A 21,724-nucleotide genomic window follows, 5' to 3' on the forward strand; every position below is an offset into this window, starting at 1 on the left:
ACATTTATGTCACCCAGTCGGGCTGGAATGGCACTGGGTAATTAAAGAAAGCCTAAAACAAAACAAGATCTAATTGAAGCTGGGAGGCGGAGGTATGTGCTGCTCCTGTGACCTGCGGAATTGGGTGCTGGTGTTTAACTCTTCGTGGCCCTGCAGTGTGTAACTTAGGTTCCGGATTGATCCGTGGGTTCTCGCTCCGCTGAACTTCATCAAGCTTCCGCGTGCTGCTGGAAACCCTGGCAAGTGCTTAGCAGGAAGATGGACAGGGAGGAGTGGTTGACTCCTTCAAAGGAAAAGAGGGTTTAGGAAGCCTTGGGAATCTGGTTACTTTTCCATTAGTCCTAATTGCCGAGCTTCTCTGGAAGCTTCGGTTTCTGTTCTGCAGGTGTCGTTTCGCTGCTGGGAGGGTGCTTTTGGAAAGCGGTTTTCATATTGTGCTGCATTGGGAATGAAAATGGAGCTGGACTCTTCTCTAGCCATGTGTGAGTGATCTGGAAAATATTCATGTAGAGCAGAGCTGGTTGTGTGGACTTCGTGTGGGGGTAATTCGGGTGTTCAGGGGGGAAGAGAATTACTCTTAAGAGTGTTTTAAACCCTGTCACTTACTGCAGGTCATTCCCATTCTCTTCTGTGATGTTCTTGTGGGACAGAATCTTTGGTGGTAAATAGTAACACCACGTACGGCAAATGGAAAGGGGAGGGTGAAGTGATTCCTGGAGTGCCTCACTTGGTGTGTATGGTTGCTGATTCTATTGCAAACATGGGAAAACTGGATTACCTATCAGCTGTATACTGTACCAAGTATACTGTGGGGTTTTTGAGGCGTGAAGGCCCGGTGTTGGGAAGATGACAGCGTAGAAGGAATGCTGGAATAGTTGCTTCTTAGCAACACCTGACAGGCCAGCACGTAGTCGGCTTCTAAACAGTCTGCTCCTCTTTTCTGTAGAGCATTTCCTAAGTGTATTTAGAACAAATTGGTGTTTACTTTAGAGATGAATTCCGCTGATGGTGAAGTTACTGAGAGGCGAAAGGACTCCTCTGAAGTTTGATGTACAGCAGCTGTGACCAATGCTTTTAAATACCACATATCTCTTTGTCATAGAGAAAAACCAGTTTCCAGGGGAAAGGAAAAGGGAAACTAAAGAGCTAAGAGCTGTGGGGGCAAGTGTCTGACCCTGTTGGTACTGTTTGACTTCTACATTTGAACTTGGACATCAGGCCTAAGGCTTTTGGTCCAAGTTTTGCAACTCTGCAAGTGATGTGGAACTTTCCACACGCTCTCCTTATCAGGTGTTCCAGTTTTTGTTTCATGAGGTCTAAGCCCACAGCATAGAGCAAACTCAAGACAAGCTTTGAGCAACTGGGCAGCAGTGTGGCGATGGGTAGGAGCAGGCGTTTTTAGCCCCTAGTGGTAACTGAGCTACAAATAACCTCTCACCTGCAGTGGGCTGTTGAATCTCTGTTTCCTATTTTTGCCCACAGGTCTTGCTTCTGCTTTCTTTTAATTCCCAGCCTTTTTTCAGGCCAAAGCCCAGTTTCACTGTAATAAGACTTGCAGAATAAAGGCTGCAGTAAAGAATATTTGAGTATCCAGTTTTGCTTTTCTTCCTTAAAGTGGGTTAATGAATAATGTTAATGACAAGGCTGTGGATTTAAATGATTTCAGATACTTTGCCTGCCATTTCTGTTGCAGTGTGAAGTAACATTCTAGCAATTCCAGAAAGACTAGGAAAAAGGCCTTATTTTCCTGTTTCGCCACCATATTAGCATGAGGTGAAGCCCTAAAAGTTAGTATACCGATGGAAAAGCACTACAGCAACTCCCAAGGTCTGCAGAATGAGTGGGGCAATCTTGAAGTGACTTGTCCTAAATGGAAACCCAGCTATAGGTCAGTGCATCCTGCACATTTACCTTCCTAGCCACTGGAGGCTGTGGCAGAGGAATCAGGGTTTTGCCTCCCTGCAAAGCCCACTTAAAGTTTAATATCCTTGTTGTTATGCCTCTTGCATAATACATAGTTTTTCTAGACACTGATATTTATGCTGCTTCCACAGGAGTACAACTCCTAATATCACCTTAAGCCCTGTGGTTGGAACATTGCAATAGCAGAAGATAAGTGATACAATGGGAATGCAAAACCCTTGTAGGCGCCAGGCCTCTTCTGTTAGGCTGAAGCTACTGTGCAGGAAGTCACGATACAGAGGTGAATATGACATTGGATTACCTTTATAATATCGGAGGGTGTAAAGTGGCTTGGTAAGAGATGAGAATTAGGCCATCCTATATTGAGGTTTCACAGGCATGTTAAGGAATGTCCTATTTGAGTTGTGCCTTTGCTGCTTTTATTCCCTGTCCATAGTTAATGTACGGTATCTCTAAAGGAAACCCTGTATTTGTCAGTATGTGTTTTAACTCATTGTTGTGGTTTAACCCCAGCTGGCAACTAGTTTATCTTTTCAACATTCCTTTGTAAGTTATTTCTCCTAAATGAATAATCAGCAAGAAAAAAGCATCTTTATGAAAGGAAACAGTGCGTTTCAAAGCTGTTTGTGTTTAGGTCTTCACTCATCCAGTTTATTTCAAAGCCTGAGTCCCACAGGGGGTCCCGATGGACATGACTGTAAGTAGCTGTGGCAGTCCCTTCGAGCTCTCGTAAGCAAGAGGCAGAGGAATTGAAATGAGCTCTTCCCTGAGCATTGCCCTGAAGTGGGAATGCTGGGTGGAAGCAGCTGTAAGGCTGGATCAGGAAGTGTTAACCTTCTGATACTCTGGAGGGAAACTGCCTCCATGTAGGTGAACTTCAGCAAATCTGCTGAAAGTTCCTTTGGTTTCCCTTGGACTCTGTCTTAGGTGTATGTGCTCTGTTCCCACATAGCTTTCTTCCTTGCCCTTCCTCTGGAATAGTTTTCTCCTGGTTATAGCCGCAGTGGGATGGCACAACTGCGTCCTGCTCCTGTTTGGTTCATGCTTAGCCTGATTCTTCTGCGCAGGAAGCCAAGAAAGAAGTTCTGGAGGCTCCCATGTGACATGGACAGGTTTCATTAACAACTTGAGTTTGAATTCCCATGTTGTGCCAATGCAGAGTACACAGCTGGCAGCAAGTTTCCTGAAGTATCTCATATGGCTTTAAATATGATACTTAATTATTTCCCCCCCGTTTGAGCACAATTTGCTGCAGTTTGGTGATAACATGGGATTTTCGAAGTATTTAAAATTCTCCTGCTCTGAATTCTTGAGGTGATTACATTGAGCTCCTTGAATTTGAGAGTTCGAGAAGCGTTGTGATAGGCCTGAGATAAATGTACTTAAATGCCTACAAGGTCGGGGACTGGCTGACTGTGTTCTTGCAAATAGCTTAACCCTGTGTTGGTGACGTGCAAAAAGTAAATAGAAACATGGAAGAAACGTGAGCTTGTGCAGGGCAATAATGTGCAGAGGCAGAGCAGGAGGAGGAGGATGCCAAGTCACGGTGTTGGTGTGCTCAGGTTTCGAGCTGGGTCCTGTTCCCCTCGGCTGCCCATGTGCTGCTCGCCCTGAAATACTGCTCTAAACGGCAGCTTTTGGCCTGAACTGTTGAAGCCATGGCCCCAGAAGGAACAGGTTCGGTTTCCTGTGGTTGGAGTTCCTCCATCCTGCTCTGTGTCACATTGTATGTGGTGATTGACCAGTGGAACTCGGAGGTTCTGTACCATTTTGTCAGAAGTGGAGAGGGATGTAGGTGATGGTCACTTTGGCAGCCTTACATAGGCTTAGGAATAATATCATGTTACATCGTAAGACAGCCATAGCATATCGTAGAAAGGTTTGGAAGAAAGGGACCTTAAAGCTCATCCAGTTCCAACCCCCTGCCAAGGGCAGGGCCACCTTCCACTAGAGAAGGTTGCTCCAAGCCAGACACTGTGCCCAGGTACTTCTCATCTCTTCCATCTCTTCTCCAAACAGCGGATGACCCCTATCTGCATGTTTTGAGGTTCTCCAATGACTCCTGTGTTCTCCAGGGCAGGTTTATGGTACAGCGATGGTGACCATGGTCTCACGGTCTTCTTGCCTGTCTCTGTGTAAGGCTGAAGCTCCTTGCTGAGCCTTGTGGAGTTGCTTGCTTAACGAGCAGCCCCAAAAGAGGACAGTGCACCTTTGTGGAGGCACACGGACTTGGGGTTAATTCTGTTCCGAATTTCCCTGCTGAGCACATAGGTACCTTTGGTGTGATTTCTGGTTTGGCTGCTTAGCAAGAGATGACAGAATGCCATCAAAAGGTCTTGCGTCTGGGTGGGTGCTTCTGTATTTAGCTTTCAAACACAGCTTGAACAGAAGTCATGAATATCAACTGCTCTCCTTACATCAAACTACCTGCGACGTGCTGTATTCGTGTGCATAAGAACTAAATATGCATCACATTTGCTTTTTTTAGGCAAAATAGGCTCTCTCCTGATAGTAAAATCTTTCTCTCCTAATTAAATGCTGTTGGGACTGAGCTCAGAGCCTAAATAAGCCGCGCTCTGTTAATGTTAGGAGACAGAACGAGTGCAATGTGGGCTTTCAGCACAAACTTCTCTTTAATTTGAGACTGGGCTTTAGATAAACAATTTTATTCTTGCCTCATTAATGCTTAATCTTGTGTTACATAATATACAATATTGGCTTCCCGAGTAGCTCTTAAATATAGTGCAAATGGGTAGTAGCTGAAAGGTCACTGCAGTTACCATATGTGCAGGCTGGCAAGGTGTTTGTCCTCTCCGAGGACAGGCTGTATACTGTTCCTGTCAACAAACAGCCTCAGTAATATTTGTGCAAGGCTCTCCTGGGCTTAGGAAAGGTAAAGATTCTCCCTCGACATAATTGGTCAAATAGCAGTTTCCTTTTGATCCAAAGAGGGGCATAATTAGGCAAATGTATTGCGGTCCGTTAGTATCAAGTGATTAGTTAGCCCTGCTCTGGCTTCTAATATTTGCATTTAGTGGTATAAGTTGTTTGTACCGATAGCTGAGATCGTGTCTGTGGCATGGGCATTATCACTGTTCTCCTTTCCCAGAGGAAATCCATCTTACATGATGGTATATTCCCCTAATGATAGGATATTAATACACTGCGTAGTCAAGGCATATTATTTCCTGCCTTGTCTTTGCTGCGGGAGCGTTCTGAAAGGGACAAGCTCTGTGTAAGGCTTTTTCTGTTTGAAAGCTGAACCTTTTCCCTTAATAACTTGTTCTAGCCCAGATGCAGGCAGAGCTGAAATTTTCCATTAGAGTTTGATGCGGCTGCCAACATAAACAGCCACTGCTTCTTTTCATTTCGTCTCTGCTCGCTGCTGCTAGTGCTTCCATTGCCTGGGTATTACACTTGGAGGGGTTTGTTCTTGTTAAAACAGGGACTTAAAAATAATAGCTCAAGCCGTTTCTTCTTCACTCAGAGCAGATACCTCACTGGGCTTCAGTCCATTTGAGAGCTGGGCAGAGGCAGCAGCGAGTTGTTTTTCCTGTGTAAGTGAAGCCATCGATTCATTTGCGTAACAAACTCTTCTGTAGGGAACACGTTGCCCTTTTTATCCCCCTTTCTTTTTATTAGCATGTGGCTGATGGTGGGAGAACACGACGTTAATATGTTTGGCTTTAAGGTGAAGCAGGGTGCTGAGGCAGCATACGGGAATGCAGCTCACGCTTCTCACCAGGAGCAGAATAAGGATGCCAAAGGACTTAATGAAATGCTGAGCTCATAGGAGCTGGGCTCAGATGGAGATATTCCTACCTTGAAGTGGCACTGGGGTGAAAGCTGTTTACAAAGACCAGCTCGTCTGTAAGGGATGTTCAGGCAATGTGTTCGCTGTGATTTGGCTTGTTTTCCAAAGTTTTAACTGTTAAACCTATTGCAAATGTCATCATTTTATTGGGTAATAAACCAGAAGGTTTGGAAAGGTCTTCAAAGAGACATAAAGGTTTAACTGTGGTATACACCATGTCATCTTCATCTCTAAAACTGATTGCAGACCTTACAGGTGAGTCGAGCTGCCAGCTACATACTTCATTGGACAGGCTTGGGCCACCGTTCCGGCTTCATGGTTATATACCATGTGTGTTCCTTTTGCTTCTGTCTCCTGAGGTTCTTCTTTCAACTCGATCTATCCTGAAGGTGTATGCTGCTTGGCTCTTAAATCCTTGCTTCCTTCTTACATTGGCTGCTCACTTTCAGGGCCACTAATGTCTGGTCATCTGATTAATGCCTTTGGCTACACTTCCAAAGACCAGTGTACCCTTTTGCATACCTGTGTGCCTTGGTTTCAGCTGAAGCAAGCAAAATCAAACAACGAAAGCACTTAATATGATACGGTTTAAATTTGTCTCTTGAACTTCCTCTTAAGAGAATAGAAGAATTCCTTTTCAACTGTATTATTTGACTTCTGTAAAGGTAATTTCAATGTCTGCAGCTCAGAAACGGGGCTGTTGGAGTTTCTGACTAAGAAACCTGCATAGGTGAGGAGCATAAAACCAGGTGGTGTATTCCCTGTGCCAGCTGGACTCCAGAATTGCATTCGGCATGGCTAATAAATCAACTCCGCACTCTGGTGGGGGTTTTTTATTGTTTCACATTGCAAGATTGAAACTCCTTGTGTATTTTCCTCCGACAGTTTAGAGGGAGGTAGGGGTAAAATATTGTTGCAAGCAAAAGAGGGCCATTAGGCGATTGCATTGAGTTCTGTCAGAGAGCCAAAAAGGACAGTGTCTGCTCGGCAGTGAAAGGTATGTAGCTGGAGAGCTAAGCCAAGATCATTTGGGATCCTGATACATCGTCCGAGTCCTCCTCCACCACGGAGAGAACACAATGCTCCTGTGACTCCTTTTAGTTCTGTTCCATTGCTTTTTCCTTACCTTCTGGTTGTCATTCATCATCGTGGGGCGTTTTGCTTTGATTGTTTTCTTAATGTCTATTCTCCTTTTTTGCATCTTTGCTAAAGGGTACATATGACTCTGAATAGTCATATTCAGTCAGAGACAGCTCTATACTGTGTATTTTCCTTTCCCTATGAGAAAAGGCACCAGCTTGTTGTAGCAGTTATCAGTCACTCAGACTGTACTCAGACATCAGTCCTAAGGTCCTGTGACTCTCAGGCACACGAAATAAGTACCTGAGAATCTGTGCAGGTATTGTCATGGTTGTGCCCTCCCCTGGCAAGACAGATGCCTTCATGTTGTTTGTTTCCCATCCCGTTAGCTACTGGAGATAGGCTGTAAATCCCGACGATGCTCTCAGAAGGGCAGGAATAAAGAACTCATCTGGTGTTTGCGGGACATCGGGTCCTAGAACAGTGCTAATGTTGTGATGTTTGGGTAACTCCGTCGGTTGTTCTGTATAATCCTGCCTGGTGTCTGGTGTTTGAAGTGGCTTTAATAGAGAAATAACTCTCCACATAATCCTCCTTGTGGTACTAGCTCAGACCCACAGCTAATACCTGGAGATCTCATGATCTTTGATTGTGTACCGAATGTACAGCAGCACTGTTGGGTATGGAACCGAGGTATTTACAAGAGCTGAGTGAGACGCAAACCCCTGTGGCAGAGCAGGAAGATCAGCCTTGATGTCCTTTATAATAGTGGCCTTAATGCGAATGTGGTGTTGCACAAAGGTCATCCCACAAGCACTTGATTTAACCTGAGATACCCATGAATCAGTGGCCTTGTTTTATGGGGAGTTAAAGGCTTGTGTTATGCATGACCGTGGCATTCTGTGGTGGTATTGTCTGGTGGGAGGGGCAGGATGGTCCGAAGGGAACAGTACAATGCAGGGCTCTTTGGACGAGCCAGTGCTGAATAAATGCTTCAGATGGGTTCTAGATGGGGCTGCTGACTCCCTCCGTCTTATCTATGCAGGAGGAATGCTAACCTGTAAACAGTCCTGTATGGAGCAGACAAAGGAATTCTTATTAAAGGGGTTTTAGGAAGGGAGATGTGGGGACAAGTGGTTCCCTTGGCAAGCAGCCAGGTTTTACTGCAGTTGCTGAAGTCGGAGATACTGAAAAGCAAACTGCAGTGAAACTCCAGCAGATTTTGCAGCTAATTCAGCGTCTGTGTTTAAACTTGACGTTTATGGCATAGACGTAATTGGCTTTTTTATGCTGTGCGTGTATTTGAGCCAGACTTTATCCTTAGTTACCCACTGGAAGCCAGCACAGGCTGCTCGCAGTTCGGGTTTGCCAGATTGGTGGCTCTCTTACATTTGGAGAACAAGCATATTCTGCCTTGCTGCTTGGTCTTCTCCTCAGCACCCACACTGCTTTCTTATCCTAGGGAGGGGTACTGAAGATGAGTTACAAACATGCCATGAAGGGAAGCAGGGACAGCTGGCTTGGGGCTAACAGAACTGGGGCTGTAAGGGAGGTGTTGTCCCAAGCGGTGCCATTTCATGTGTGTATTTGCACAGGGTGTGAGGTTAGGATTTCAAAGGGTGTTGCAGCGGTTCTCTTTGTATTTTCAAGTAAAGAACCAGCTCTGAGCTGTCGAGAGAGGAGTCAGGGGGATGGATGGGCAGTGCTTTAGCAGTGCAAAGCAGGTTTCAGCTCCTTAACAGATGACATGAAATCGAGGGGTTTGAGAGGAGAAGCCGTTTGGGGGCAAAAGCTTGGGCACCAGCAGAAAGAAAATCATCTGTTAGCAGAGAGCGAAGTGTACTTTTAATGTGTCTTGCCTGCCACACTGAGCATGAAATTAACTTTCTTCTTACACAACAGATCATTGGCCTTAATTGTTGCTTCCTGCCCCAGATGGCACCGTACGAGCAGTGTCTACAGTGTTCTTTTGGCATAGGATCAGCCCCCAAATACATTATTCAGGCCTAAATCTCCTGTAATATGCTGCTATAACTGCACTGTGAGAACAAGACAATAACAACTGCAGCAGACAGATGCACTCGTTTTGTCATTTTTGTTTCAAACCAGCTGTAAAAAAGAAGCAGTGCTTGATTGCTGTTGGTTGCTGTTGGTGGTGGTTGGTCTTGCCAAGGAAAACTCCCAGGAATTACACAGATTGCGGAATAAACTGAGGATGGGGAGTTAGGAAGAGGGGCTTTTGTTTAAAGGGGCTGTGCCATAGGGGAAACTAAGGCAGTTTGTGAGTGCAACATCTCTATAAGCTGTTTGCTTTAAGACACACTTAACATCACAAACAGCAATCTGCTGCGTTTGCTTTTGGCTTATTGCCCCTTTTATTTTGTCTTTGGAAGGAAAATGTTTCAGGTAGATGATAGAAGTCAAACTCAAAGGGCATAGAAGTGCTAATGGTTGTGTACAGGTGATGGTAATGGGGTTTTGGGGTAAACATCTGCTTTTGTCACAGCAGCAGGTAAGGGGAGGGCCTGTTCTGCAAGGTGGTCAGCAGGTAGGAAGGAGGCTGCAAATCCGGACGGTAGCCATGTGCATGTGTGTGATGGTGGGTTTATAGCGGGGGTTTCCTTTTCCTGCTGAGAGGTAGAAGGCATTGTCTGGCACCTTGATGCCTTCAGATACATGGAGTAGTAAGTCTCTTGCAAGAACTGGGTCCATCATTTGTGCTGTTGATGTGTCTTGCTTGGGGTAGAAGGGTTCCCTCTGCTGTCTGTGTCTCTGACATAGTCCCAAGGAGAGCTACGTTCCGAGCATCCCTCACTGCAGTAAAGCAGTTCAACACACTGTTTCACTCCTTGCTTTTAGTCTACTTAGGAAGGCACAGGTAGTGTTGCATCAAGCACTCGGTATGTTCCACCAAAAGCCTCTTGCTGTTTACATCCCTTAGTTTTTAAGCTCCTGGGATGTTGATAAGTGTGTTTGCTTCTGATTTAGATCTTTCAAGATGAAATCCGTTTCAATTCCCCTTTTCTTTGTAAATGTGAACTTAAAAGTTTCTCTTTTGGGGAGCTGTATGTGCGAGGGATGGTTTCCAGGGGAATTGCTGTGTTTAAGAACTTGGAGTCTTAAGAAATAAAGAGTGGGTTAGGAGATGAATGACAGCATCAGAAACGTGGACAGTACTGATGGCTGGGAAATCCTTATTGGCTCTGGTCATCTGGTATATGGAAAATTGGCAGGGGAGATTGTTTCTGTGCATGCTGCCACAGTCCTGTACAGCAGGAAGAAATCTGGCATCAGAAAGGTGCTGATAAGTAATTCGATTGCCATAGGGAGATAGACTGTGCTTGTTGGGTGGAACAGTTGAGTGATTCCTCTCTTTCCCTTCCCCCAGACATACTTGCAGTGCTCCCACCATCCCTGCCACGAACTGAACTGTTCTGTACAATGCCTCCAGACCCTAACCTTTGAAGAAAGGGGGAGCACATTCCAGGTTATAAACCAGCTCCTTCCTCCTGCAACTTGAGAAGTCCTCCCCATTTAACTCTGAGCCTGGTTTGTGCCTGGTGCCTCTCATGTAAGGCTCTAGGACATCCCCCAAGAACTCCTTTTATTTGGCTAACTCTGCCCTTTTCTGTGCTTCAGAAACCTCCAATGATCTGTGAAGCTCCAGGATTTCGGAGTCCAACAGTAGTAGTTTTAAGAACCTCCTCTACTACGTGAAAGTCTTTAACGCTTTCCACATGCTGGGTTTTTGGCCTCATGAAAAGCTGACCTCCTACAAACACAGTTTGTAAAGCCAGGCAGCCCGGGCCAGGGCTTCTTAATGCTATTGGGAAATGAGGAGGGGGAGAGGGAAAATGGAATGAGAAATCTGGGCTTGTGGCCAGCAAGGAAGATGTGATACAGTGAGCATGTTTCTGTTGCCCTTTGTTACTGTTAGGTTTGATTAGCTTTGTTTCCTCTAAGCTTGATCACGGTGCTTTTCTTCTCTCTCTTTTTTGGCTAAGGAGGGGATCTTTGCCAAAGCTCCAGTCTTTCATTACCTGAATTGCAGTGGGAGGGAGCTGGAGAAATAAATCACGCCACGTCCCCAGCAAACACATAAACCCAAAACCCACCCAACTAACATTCCCCCCCGCCCTCCGTTTTACTATAAACCTTTTCTCCCTCCTTCCCTTGTTCCTGCAGCCCTACCTCTGTTACTTCCCATCCGCTGCTTTCCTTTCCCTGAGTTTCCTTTTAGGCCTTTAGGGCTGAGAGTGAGTTTAGACAAATGCTTGATGCTGACTGCATTGCTTAGATTTATCTTCTCTGTTGAGCAGCACAGGATAAGGCAAAGAGGGATTTTGCCATTCTAAACGCTTGCTTATTTCTAAGAGCCCAAGAAGCACATTTGTGACCTGTCTGCATAGGAAGGTGTGTGTCACAGAAGCCTGCTGACCCATCAGGGGTGCTGGTTGTGTAGTAAGGTGGGTTTCTGCCTGGGCAGTGTTCTTCACCTTTGGTGGTTGTGCTTTACTAGACCTTGGTTGATCCTGTGCAGTGCTGGTGTCGCACAGAGCACACGTGGTGTAGGTTTCCTTTCCCTGTATTCGAATTGTAGTTGCAGTCTGTAATGGCTCAGATCCCGGAAGAACGGAATCCACGGAAATAGGTGGGGTTTGGTTTGGACTCTGTTTTTTGCTGCAGGATTGCCTACCTTGCAGCTCCAGATGTGATGGAAAGTATGTGCCAGAAACAGACTGGATGCTTGGAGAGCACGGGGCAAAAAGCTTTGATCCCAGTTCCCACTGTTAAATCACATCCAGCACGTAGAATTAACTCTGCGGGTTGTCTAACTGGACTTTCACCTTGTTATGAAGAAGTGACACGGACAAAGTTAAAGTTGTATTGATTTAACAATTCCAGTCGTGCTTTTATTCTGTGGCATTTGACGCGATAGATTTTAGTTGTTGTTGTTGCCTGGCTTTAGAAGAGCATTCTTTTGTTGCGAGCATGAGAGCTTCTCAAAAAGAATTTGCCTGCTCGCTGTGGGCACGAAGCCTCCTCCCTGTCCTCCCGTTAGTTGTGTTCTTCTCAGGTGAGTAATGTTTTTGTTTCAGAGAAATCTGAGGCTTTAAAACTTGTAAACCTCTCAGAACTGATGCGAGTGATTTTTTCAGCTCAAGATGAAAAGGAGGAAGCTGAAGCGTTGGTAGATTTGAACAAGCAGAGAGCTGTAACCCGTAGCTGTGCAAGGTGCATTTGGAAATCATGCATATGCTTTGAGAAAGCTTTATTTGGTAGATGTGTAGCTGCTTTTTGCAAGGGCCTGTAGTGGTAGGCCAAGGGGAATGGCTTGAACCTGCCCGAGGGGAGACTGAGCTGAGCTCTTAGGCAGAAGCTCTTCCCTGTGAGGGTGCCGAGGCGCTGGCACAGGGTGCCCAGAGAAGCTGTGGCTGCCCCATCCCTGGCAGTGCTCAAGGCCAGGTTGGACACAGGGGCTTGGAGCAAGCTGCTCCAGTGGAAGGGGTCCCTGCCTGTGGCAGGGGTTGGAGCTGGAGGAACTTTAAGGTCCTTCCAACATAAACCAGGCTGGGGTTTTCCCAACTCATCCAATCACTCTTTTATAGTCCTTATCCCATGTTTCCACAACCTCGAGTCATGACTCTAAAAAACCATGCTGGCATTTGGAAATTATGACTGTAGAAGTTTTCTTTGCCTCAGCAATTAAGTAGCACATAACAAATGTGTGTGAATCACCACTGAATCCCTAGTTTCGTATGTCCGTATCTGCGCTAAAACCAGTGTTAAGGTTTGGGGTTTACGGAATTACTGAAGTTTCACTTTGACCTTTTGAAGTGAATTTACGTAGAGGAGATTTGGTAAGTTTTTAAAGCCGAGTTTCACATTCCATTTCATTGCTTTTAGTTGTCATCTCGGAGCTGAAGATCCGGATGGAATCCTGCAGGCTGTAGATAAGGAGCATTTCTGCAGCACTGTTCAGTCTTGGCTTGTCGTTCCATAAAGGTCAAGTCAAAATGAGGAAGAAAACCCAAACCAAGCCAACACAAACCCCAGACTAACAGGGACTTCTTATCTTAGGAAGAAGCTGTTCTTTGGGCTACTGATTGCTCGGATAGTCTCGCTTCTGTCTCTCTCTGGGATGTATTATCTCTCCTTCAATGCCGAACAGAGACCATTGTGTAACTTACTTCCCAAATTCGCTGTTAATCAGCCTCCAGCTTTTGCAACTTCATTGCAGCTGTAATAATCTGCTGGCAGAAGGAGGGCTAATAAGTAGTTTCTTTAATTGGGTTAATGTCTGTAGCTGAAGTCTTTCCAGATTGAGCAGTGCAGGGGGAAAATAAGCTAGTGGGTAGGTATTGATAGCTGCGGTTGCACTGGCACTCAATTAGACCTGCCTGTTTCTCAAGGGTTGCTACCAGGTGGAAGGCCAGGGCTGGGGGGAGCTGGTCCGTTGGGCACCAAGCAGTGGTGCATTATCCTTCTCCTTTTCTTCTTCTTCTCCGCCACTTCCCAAGGTCACCTTCATCTGCAGGGTACAGTGGGGATTTCCATCTCCTTTCATTAGGAGTCTTTCTGAAGGGCAGCAGGAAAGTGAGTTAGATGCTGCCAAAGCTTTGTTGCCTCTCTATTATCTTGCCTTGTCTCTGTAATAATTAACGTTGATGGTGCTTGCTTGAAGGCTGTGGGGTTCCTGGCAGCTCCGCTTTTGTATTCCCCAGGGATCTGTTAGCCATGGGATGGAGATGCTGAAGGAGTAAGTTGCAGGTACCTGCATCTCTTCTGAACAGAACCAGTGTCAGCCCAGTAATTAAATCATTTAATAGGTCAAAAGCCCTTTTGGAGGAGGATTCCTCTGTGAGCTTTGAAGCGGTTCAAAGTTAAACAGGGAGATTTAGGTCAGATACAAGGAAGAAAATCTTCCCTGTGAGGGTGCTGAGGCGCTGGCACAGGGTGCCCAGAGAAGCTGTGGCTGCCCCATCCCTGGCAGTGCTCAAGGCCAGGTTGGACACAGGGGCTTGGAGCAAGCTGCTCCAGTGGAAGGGGTCCCTGCCCGGAACTGGGTGAGCTTTAAGGTCCCTTTAACACAAACCAGGCTGGGATTTTGGAGGAATCCTATGGAACGGTACCTACAGAGCACAGTGAGCTTTGCCTGCATTGGTGCTCGGAGGCTGCAGGCTCTACATCTGCTCTGGGCCCTCCTGGGTTTATGGATTGTGTCAGGGCAAATCTGTCTGAGCCTGGTGAGTAACCAAACCACAATAAAAATGCCGAGTGAACCACAGCAAAAGCTTTCTTGTGTGCTGGACAATTAGCATGGGTTCAGTTAGGAGACCGCTTTGCAGCAGCGTGTGTTTGGTGGATGAGGGAACATGAGCCGTACAAAACCTGTCCTGCTGCTTTGTCTCTCGAGTCTTTTCTGAAGGGAGGCACAAGTGTGGGCTGTTTGGGTTAGCAAAGGCTTCCTTCTGAGTTAGGGCAGTGCAAGTTCAGAGCCCTGCATGGTTTTAAGTATAGAAAATAACCAAAGCTCTCTTCAACCCAAACGCCTCTGTGACTGTGAGGCTGCAGGTAAATGGCTGCATCTTGTAATGCTTTCACCTTGTCCCACATAGAGAATCAATTTGGAAAGTCAAACGTAATCTGAAATCTGTGTCTTTCTGGAGTTAGTACCTCTCTTAAGGCCGGAAGGAGATTGTTTGCCTGCGTTGTTGGATCTAATTCTTTGTGTCAAACAAGTGTTTTCCCGAGCAGTAAATTAAACCATGCACACATCCAGTACTACGGCACCTAGGGAGTGCTGCAATTCAGGGAGCAGCCTGGCCTGTTATCCCTTCCGCAGCCTTGTCAGCCGGACTGTTCCTCTTGGGGAAGAACCGCAGGACAATCTAGTAGGAAAGGAGTAAGTTTGATTGTTAGGCAGGGGTTGGAACTGGATGATCTCAAGGTCCCTTCCAACCCAAACCATCCTGTGATTCTATGTATGTTTTCCATGCCGTGCGAGTGATACCGTGGGCTCTGCTAACCTGTTACCTCGTGGTTAATTATTTGTTTCTGGTCGCCTGTCTTTTGAACTCTTCCTGAGGGAACAGTTGTCATAGGTTTGGAACCTAACGCAGAGTTTTAACTCGTCACCTTATCTGGGCTTGTTAAACTTTCATTTGAATCTGTTCCGAGGAGTGCGTGTGTGGCAGACACAATGACTGACAGCCTAGTTACTGATCAACGTGATCCTGAGACAGCACTGTTAACACTTCCCTCCCTCCCGCTGGACCACTGGGGCTCTGAACACTTGATTTATAGCCTAATATTTGCTATAGTAACCCAAATCCAGAATGTAGCGCAGCTTAATGACAGCTCAGAGCTGGTGATGCTGTGTCTAGACCCACAGGTTGGTTGGTTTGCAGGGGGAGAAGTCTGTTCTTGGATGCTCTCAGGGGAGCAGATACCTGAACTCAGCGTGTACCCACTTGTAATGGAGGTTTCCATGCAGTAAATCACTGGTTTTTACTCCACTCTGATTAACGCTCATGTGATAATACTGATTTTATAGATGATCGCTAGAAATGCAAGTACTGGACCATGGTTTGGGCTGGAAGTCCTAGCTGGCAGTGTAACCTCACTAGTGTTGTTAAGCACTAAGTAGTGCTTAAAGGGAAAAGCAGGTTAAGACTGGAGCTGCAGCTCTGCTTGCTGCTACCAGCTTCATGGCTTCTGGTGGTGCTTGGTTCTGTCTGTAACACCTTTTCATGATGGAAATGGTAACTTCTATCCTCAGGTAGACCCTCTGTGCGGAACCAGTGCAGTTAAAAGATACACAGGTATATCTATGTGGTTAGATACATAGAATCATAGAATAGTTAGGGTTGGAAAGGACCTTAAGCTCATGCAGTTCCAACCCCCTGCCATGGGCAGGGCCACCTCTCACTAAACCATCCCACCCAAGGCTTCATCCAACCTGGCCTTGAACACTGCCAGGGATGGAGCACTCACAACCTCCCTGGGCAACCCATTCCAGTGTCTCACCACCCTAACAGGAAAGAATTTCCTCCTTAGATCCGATCTAAACTTCCCCTGTTTCAGTTTTAACCCATTACCCCTTGTCCTGTCACTGCAGTCCCTGACGAAGAGTCCCTCCCCAGCATCCCTATAGGCCCCCTTCAGGCACTGGAAGGCTGCTCTGAGGTCTCCACGCAGCTTCTCTTCTCCAGGCTGAACAGCCCCAACTTCCTCAGCCTGACTTCATACAGGAGGTGCTCCAGTCCCCTGATCATCCTCGTGCCCTCCTCTGGACTTGTTCCAGCAGTTCCATGTCCTTTTTATGTTGAGGACACCAGAACTGCACACAATGCTCCAGGTGAGGTCTCACAAGAGCAGAGGCAGGGGCAGGATCACCTCCTTCGTCCTGCTGGTCACGCTCCTTTTGATGCAGCCCAGGATACGGTTGGTTTCTGGGCTCATTTGCTAGTGGCATTGCTTTCCAAACCTGCAGTCCCCATCAGGAAGCAATTGAAGAGGATTCCAGAAAGAGAAAGCTAAAGGAGAATATGCAGCTGGGGGAGTTTAGGTGGTTAATAGAGATGGAAGGAGCTTGTTGAAAGTGCAGGATGCTTCTGTGGGTCGTTCTGTTGGCAAACAGTGCCGTGTGTAGGCATGAAGATTCATATTTCAGGCATTTCCGACACTTTGTGCCTACAGCTCATCAGTTAGTAATGGAGCATCCTTTCAAGAGGCCCGTCAGTATAAATGTATACCAGCAGGCTTCCCTTTCTCTCAAAGGAGGCCAGCAAGTATTGATAGATCATCTGTTTTGTTGTCGTTGTTTTGAAGTCCTGCACTCTTTAAGTGGTTCTCTTTTAGTTTCTGACACCTTGGTTGCTGTGTTGAAACAAGCCACTAATTAAAATGATCACTCAGTGCCTAGTGGTAGGCGTCAGCATGCTGTGACTGTTAGACATGGGAGTAGGGACTGAATGGTGCAGTACTCCGTGCGTTTGGAATACCTGCTCAGTCAGTCTGTGTATGAGGCACAGTGGCATAGTCCAACTGTATGAGTGAGGAGCTGCCGAGTCCTTACTGGTGTAACTGGAATGAGAGTCGTTAATGTTCGTACACTGGTAATGAGAAACAGGCCTATGGAATGGAGGGGTGGGTGGGAAAACGAGTGTAGGTTCAGCGTGGTGTGGGGCTGTCAAGCATCGTTCAGAGGAATTGGTTATATAGAATCCCAGACTGGTTTGGGTTGGAGGGACCTTAAAGCTCCTCCAGCTCCAACCCCTGCCACGGGCAGGGACCCCTTCCACTGGAGCAGCTTGCTCCAAGCCCCTGTGTCCAACCTGGCCTTGAGCACTGCCAGGGATGGGGCAGCCACAGCTTCTCTGGGCACCCTGTGCCAGCGCCTCAGCACCCTCACAGGGAAGAGCTTCTGCCTCAGAGCTCAGCTCAGTCTCCCCTGTTTCAGGAAGAGAACCTCCCTTATGAAGCTTGGGCTGTGTAAGGACCATGTGTTGGAAGCGGCAGCCCGGCTGTGTTATCAGGTCGGTCCCTTGCTTGACAGCTTTCCTGGGGTCTGCGCTTCTTTTTCCTCTGGTATAAGAATGCAGGGCCAGAACAGGCCAGGGGAGGGATTGCTGAGCCTAAAGATCTGTTGTCACAGGCAACCATCCCTCAAATCCCTTTCATGAGCGGATCAAACTTCCTATCAAAGCTCGTAAGGTCTAAAGCCATTTGTTCTTTTGCCAGTGCTGCCCTTTTGCTGTAATGGCTCTCCTGTCTCCCTGCATGTGGAGCTACAGTTCTGTGTAATAGGGATTGTGCAGAGGCAGGGAGATAAAGATGCCTTTTCTAACACTGCAGCTGCTTTATGTCATCCAGTGGGTCAGAATCTGAAATGTGCCCAACTTCTTGAAATAGCTGTTAAAGAGGTTACCTTGCTGCTGGTGTGAATGAGAGCTCTTGCGTTTTACTTTCTGAGGGATCATAGAAAGGTTTGGGTTGGAAAGGACCTTAAGATCGTCCAGTTCCAACCCCCTGCCATGGGCCCGGCACCTCACACTAGAGCATACAGTGACCTCTGGTTCTGAGGGGCAGTTCATTTTTGGGCTGATGAAAAATATCGTTATCTTAACGTCCTTGTTCCATCACCTTTTCTCTCCTGCTTACGTTGTTAGCGTCCCTGTAGCGGACATAGAATCATAGAATAGTTGGGGTTGGAAAGGACCTCAAGTTCATCCAGTTCCAACCCCCCTGCCATGGGCAGGGACACCTCACACTAAACCACGGCACCCAAGGCTTCATCCATCCCACATCCTGCCACCCCTGCTGTGGCCTTGGGCCATGGGCAAGGAGGACAGGATGAACAGCAGCAGCCCGCTTCCATCTCTGAACTCACTGTAGGATCATTTGCAAGACCTCAGGAGTCAGAGCCCCAAATCATGGCCTCAATTACTGGTGCCTGTTTTGTCTTATCCCTAATGTTGAACTGGGGATCCACTTCACTTTGCAAGGGAATAGCTGAGATTAATGCTTGCTTGGAGACACGAGGGCGGAACAGAACTGTAAAGAATTAGCACTTTCTTTCACTTTTGAGCTCACTGCATAGGTATTAAAGTAAGCTACAATGAATTGGGCTTTCTAATGCTGCTTTACAAGTCTTACCATTGTCTTCTCGTTAAATTTTGCTTGCTCAGGGCTTTTTTCCCCGACAGAAAGAATTTGAGGCTGGAGGGAAGCAACAATAACTGCGGGATAAGCAGCTTACGTGGCAGTTCTCTTGCGGTTTGGAGGGGTGTTGCTTGATGTTCTGCTTCAACGTTCCTCTCTTCATACATTGCTCTGATAAACAGGAAAACACTGAGGTACCCCTCAACCCTCCACACTTAATCTGGAAAAGCTACTGGGTTAGAGAAATGTGCTTGGAGAGGAGTGAAAGGAAAACAGCTGCTGAGGGATCAGACGTGGGGGAAGCTGAGTCTGTTTAAAATCAAGGCGTCATGACAGGGATGAGAGAGCTTGTGTGCGAGTTACTGCTTTGTCCATAACTCTGAATCATAGAGCAGGAACCTCCTTAAACCTGTGTTAGCGCAGCGTGTGGATGGGGTTTTCAGTGATAAGCTTGTACGAGTTTATTTGATGCTTCCCAGGTGTAGAATGGATGGCTTTGCTTTCTTCCTCCATCTGGCTTCTTCAGGTGTTGGACATCCTGTGACAGAGGGTTTTATTGAGAGGTCAGATTCTGGCTGTCTTCAGCATGGGATCAGGGGGGTTGATGGTTTTCAGCATGAAATATCCAGTTGTGAGGATAGGCGCAGTTAAAAAGGGATGGAAAACAGCTCTGTTTCCAGGTGATCACATCTCCTCTCATTAGCAGTGAGGATTATTGTGTGGAGTTTGTTGCCTCCTGTGTGATCTTCAGCATCTTCTGACTGCTGTTGTTTTCAGCATGGCTTTATAATCAACTACTAAAACTCACCAGGTTCCCTATGGGTCAGGAGCTGCCAAGAGAGGAAGCGGTGTGTCAGGGAGGATAACACACATCTGACAGGCCAGGCTTTGTGTGATTCATCACAGATGTGCCTGGAAAACCTGAAACATCTGTTCCCTTGAGCTGGGGAGCACAGGTCGGGGCGCAGACAGAGGGGCAGGCTTGAAACAGTGCTGCGAGTAGCCGAGTGGCATCGCTGGTCCTTGTCTCACGTCTGAGATCCATTCACATCTTATTCTGTGTTTAAATAAAAGCAGTATAGAACGTGGCATTAAACAAGTGGCTGGTTCCTTACTTACCTTGCAGCTCTTCTTGCCCTATTAAAAGAGGCGAATCTGACTTTCCATTTGCTTATTTGAGTGCTTTTGTTGCCCTGTTTTTGTGGTCTCTTCTCAGTGACCACTGCCTGCCCAGGAAGGCACTGGGGACTGCAGAGCACAGCACAAGGTATCTGTGTTCTTAATCTAGAGGCAAACCCCCACTCTCCAAAGGGATAAGGTGGGGGAAATACCCTATCAGACATCATGGGAGTGAACTCTTACCAAGAATGCCATCAGATTCCAGTGATGGAATATGGCAAGAGCCAGATTGGTTTTGAAACCTGGTATTGTAATACATTCTAACTTAACCTGGGGAAGGCATGAGACAGTTGCATCCAAGGAAGCAAGCAGCAGTAATGAGCAGGAAGGCAAGCCTTGGTGGCCTGTAAGATGTGGGATTTACACATTGAACCAGTACAGCAAAGCTGCAGTAACTTGGGGGTAGGAGCTTTCTTCCAGACCATCCAAGGGGCCCAGAAGAGTTAAATCCTGTCTGTTGGACCTGAACCACTGGTTCACACATGGACTAAGTGGTAGCTTTTAAACTGGAGCTTGAACGTAGCTAGAAATTGCTTTGTTAAATGTTACACCCCAGTGTCTACATCGAGACAGGAACTTGCATTGCAAGAAATAAGCACTTAACCATTTGAAATGATCTTTTTAGCTCTGTGAAGAGTCACCCATCTTATCCCTGTGAGAACTCCCAGATGAACCCAAAGGGAATTTGCTGAGCAGTGTAATGTCTGTTAGTGAGGAGCATGAATATGGGGGGGTTATTGTATTGCCCCTCAATCCAGTGAGGGAAACCCCTTTCTAATTCCAGCAAGCTCCCAGTCAGTGTTTGCCATCACCCCATCACTGTAGTGGCAGGGTCACTGCAGCGAGCCTGGGGCAGCCAGTGGAGTGTCACCCTAATGCAGAGTATTGATTCCAAGTGCCAATTACGTGGAAGTGGTTTGGTTTAAATACCAGGTCGCATTATTGCTGTGAAGTAGTCAGCAAAGAGAACAAGTGAAGCCGCCAGTTACAACACAGGCCATGTTTTGGTGAGGACAGCTTGGTTCTAGTGGTGAAATTGGTGTAATGCAATAATAAAAGTGGTTTTAAAGCAGTAAAACTTCTTTAATAATGGCAAGGCTGCTTTCAGGTGTGCAGGATCAGGACACAAAATGCCATGGATATACCTGCTGCAGGAGGATGGAGTTCCCTGCTCCACAGTGGAACGAGATGTGTAATACTTGGTTTAAACGAAAACGCTGCCGTGTTTGGAGTGTCACTTTCTGTGTGCACTTGCACACGCACACATTGGTCTGTCATGTAATGAAAGCTGACATTCAAACCACAACAGGAAAGAGTCTGGTTGGGGATGACATTAGCAAAGGCTGTCGGTGGGTTTTGATTGGTTTGAATAGCTGATGGTACTTGCTGTTGTTCGCAGCCCCTCTATAAACCCCATAAACCAGAGGATCTGCTGTGCTTGGAGGAGCCTGTTTCATTTTCTGGCAGCCATTACGCGCTGCCAGTACAAAACCATCCTTTTCTTAACAGTCCTTTCCCAAGCTCAAAAATGGATTTCCACCCCCAGCCACTGTCATTCAATTATCACCTCAGGAAATGCATAGATATAACTGATGATCCCTTTAAAACATCCTGCGGTATTCCACTCCTCCCATCCTTCATTTTTCTCCTCGCTCCAGTCATTAAATGTAACATTGCCAGTGTATATTTTATAGGGTGACCCTGACGGCTGTCGCTTTGAGGATGTGCAGAGATAATAAGATTGTGCCTGTAATGAAGGGCAGATAAATAGGGAAGTGTTTGTGGGATGGAGTGTGGTGGGTTTAACTGCTTTATGGCTTGCTGCCCTCTCACATGAAGCACTGCTGATACCTGTGCTTGAATAGTGAAAATCAATGTATTACAGGCGCTGAGAAAGATATCCTTGTGCTGTAGCCAGGAACAGGGAAATGGGTTTTTGTCCCACACCTGAACTCCAGCGATATGCAACCAAGAAACTTAATTATTGAGCTGGTGCAGAAAGAAAGAGCAGTTAAAGGGGCGATGTATCAGTGCTTGGCATCTTCATTGAGAAAATCCTGC

The 21,724-nt window shown here is 46.6% G+C and overlaps 1 protein-coding gene across 5 annotated transcripts in view; it reads left to right on the forward strand.

Moving 5' to 3' along the window:
* Positions 1-21,724, forward strand: part of RERE (arginine-glutamic acid dipeptide repeats) — a 221,527-nt gene that overhangs the window by 176,113 nt on the left and 23,690 nt on the right. The window lies entirely within an intron of this gene.

Source organism: Lathamus discolor, chromosome 16, assembly GCF_037157495.1.
Source record: "Lathamus discolor isolate bLatDis1 chromosome 16, bLatDis1.hap1, whole genome shotgun sequence".
NCBI lineage: Eukaryota > Metazoa > Chordata > Aves > Psittaciformes > Psittacidae > Lathamus > Lathamus discolor.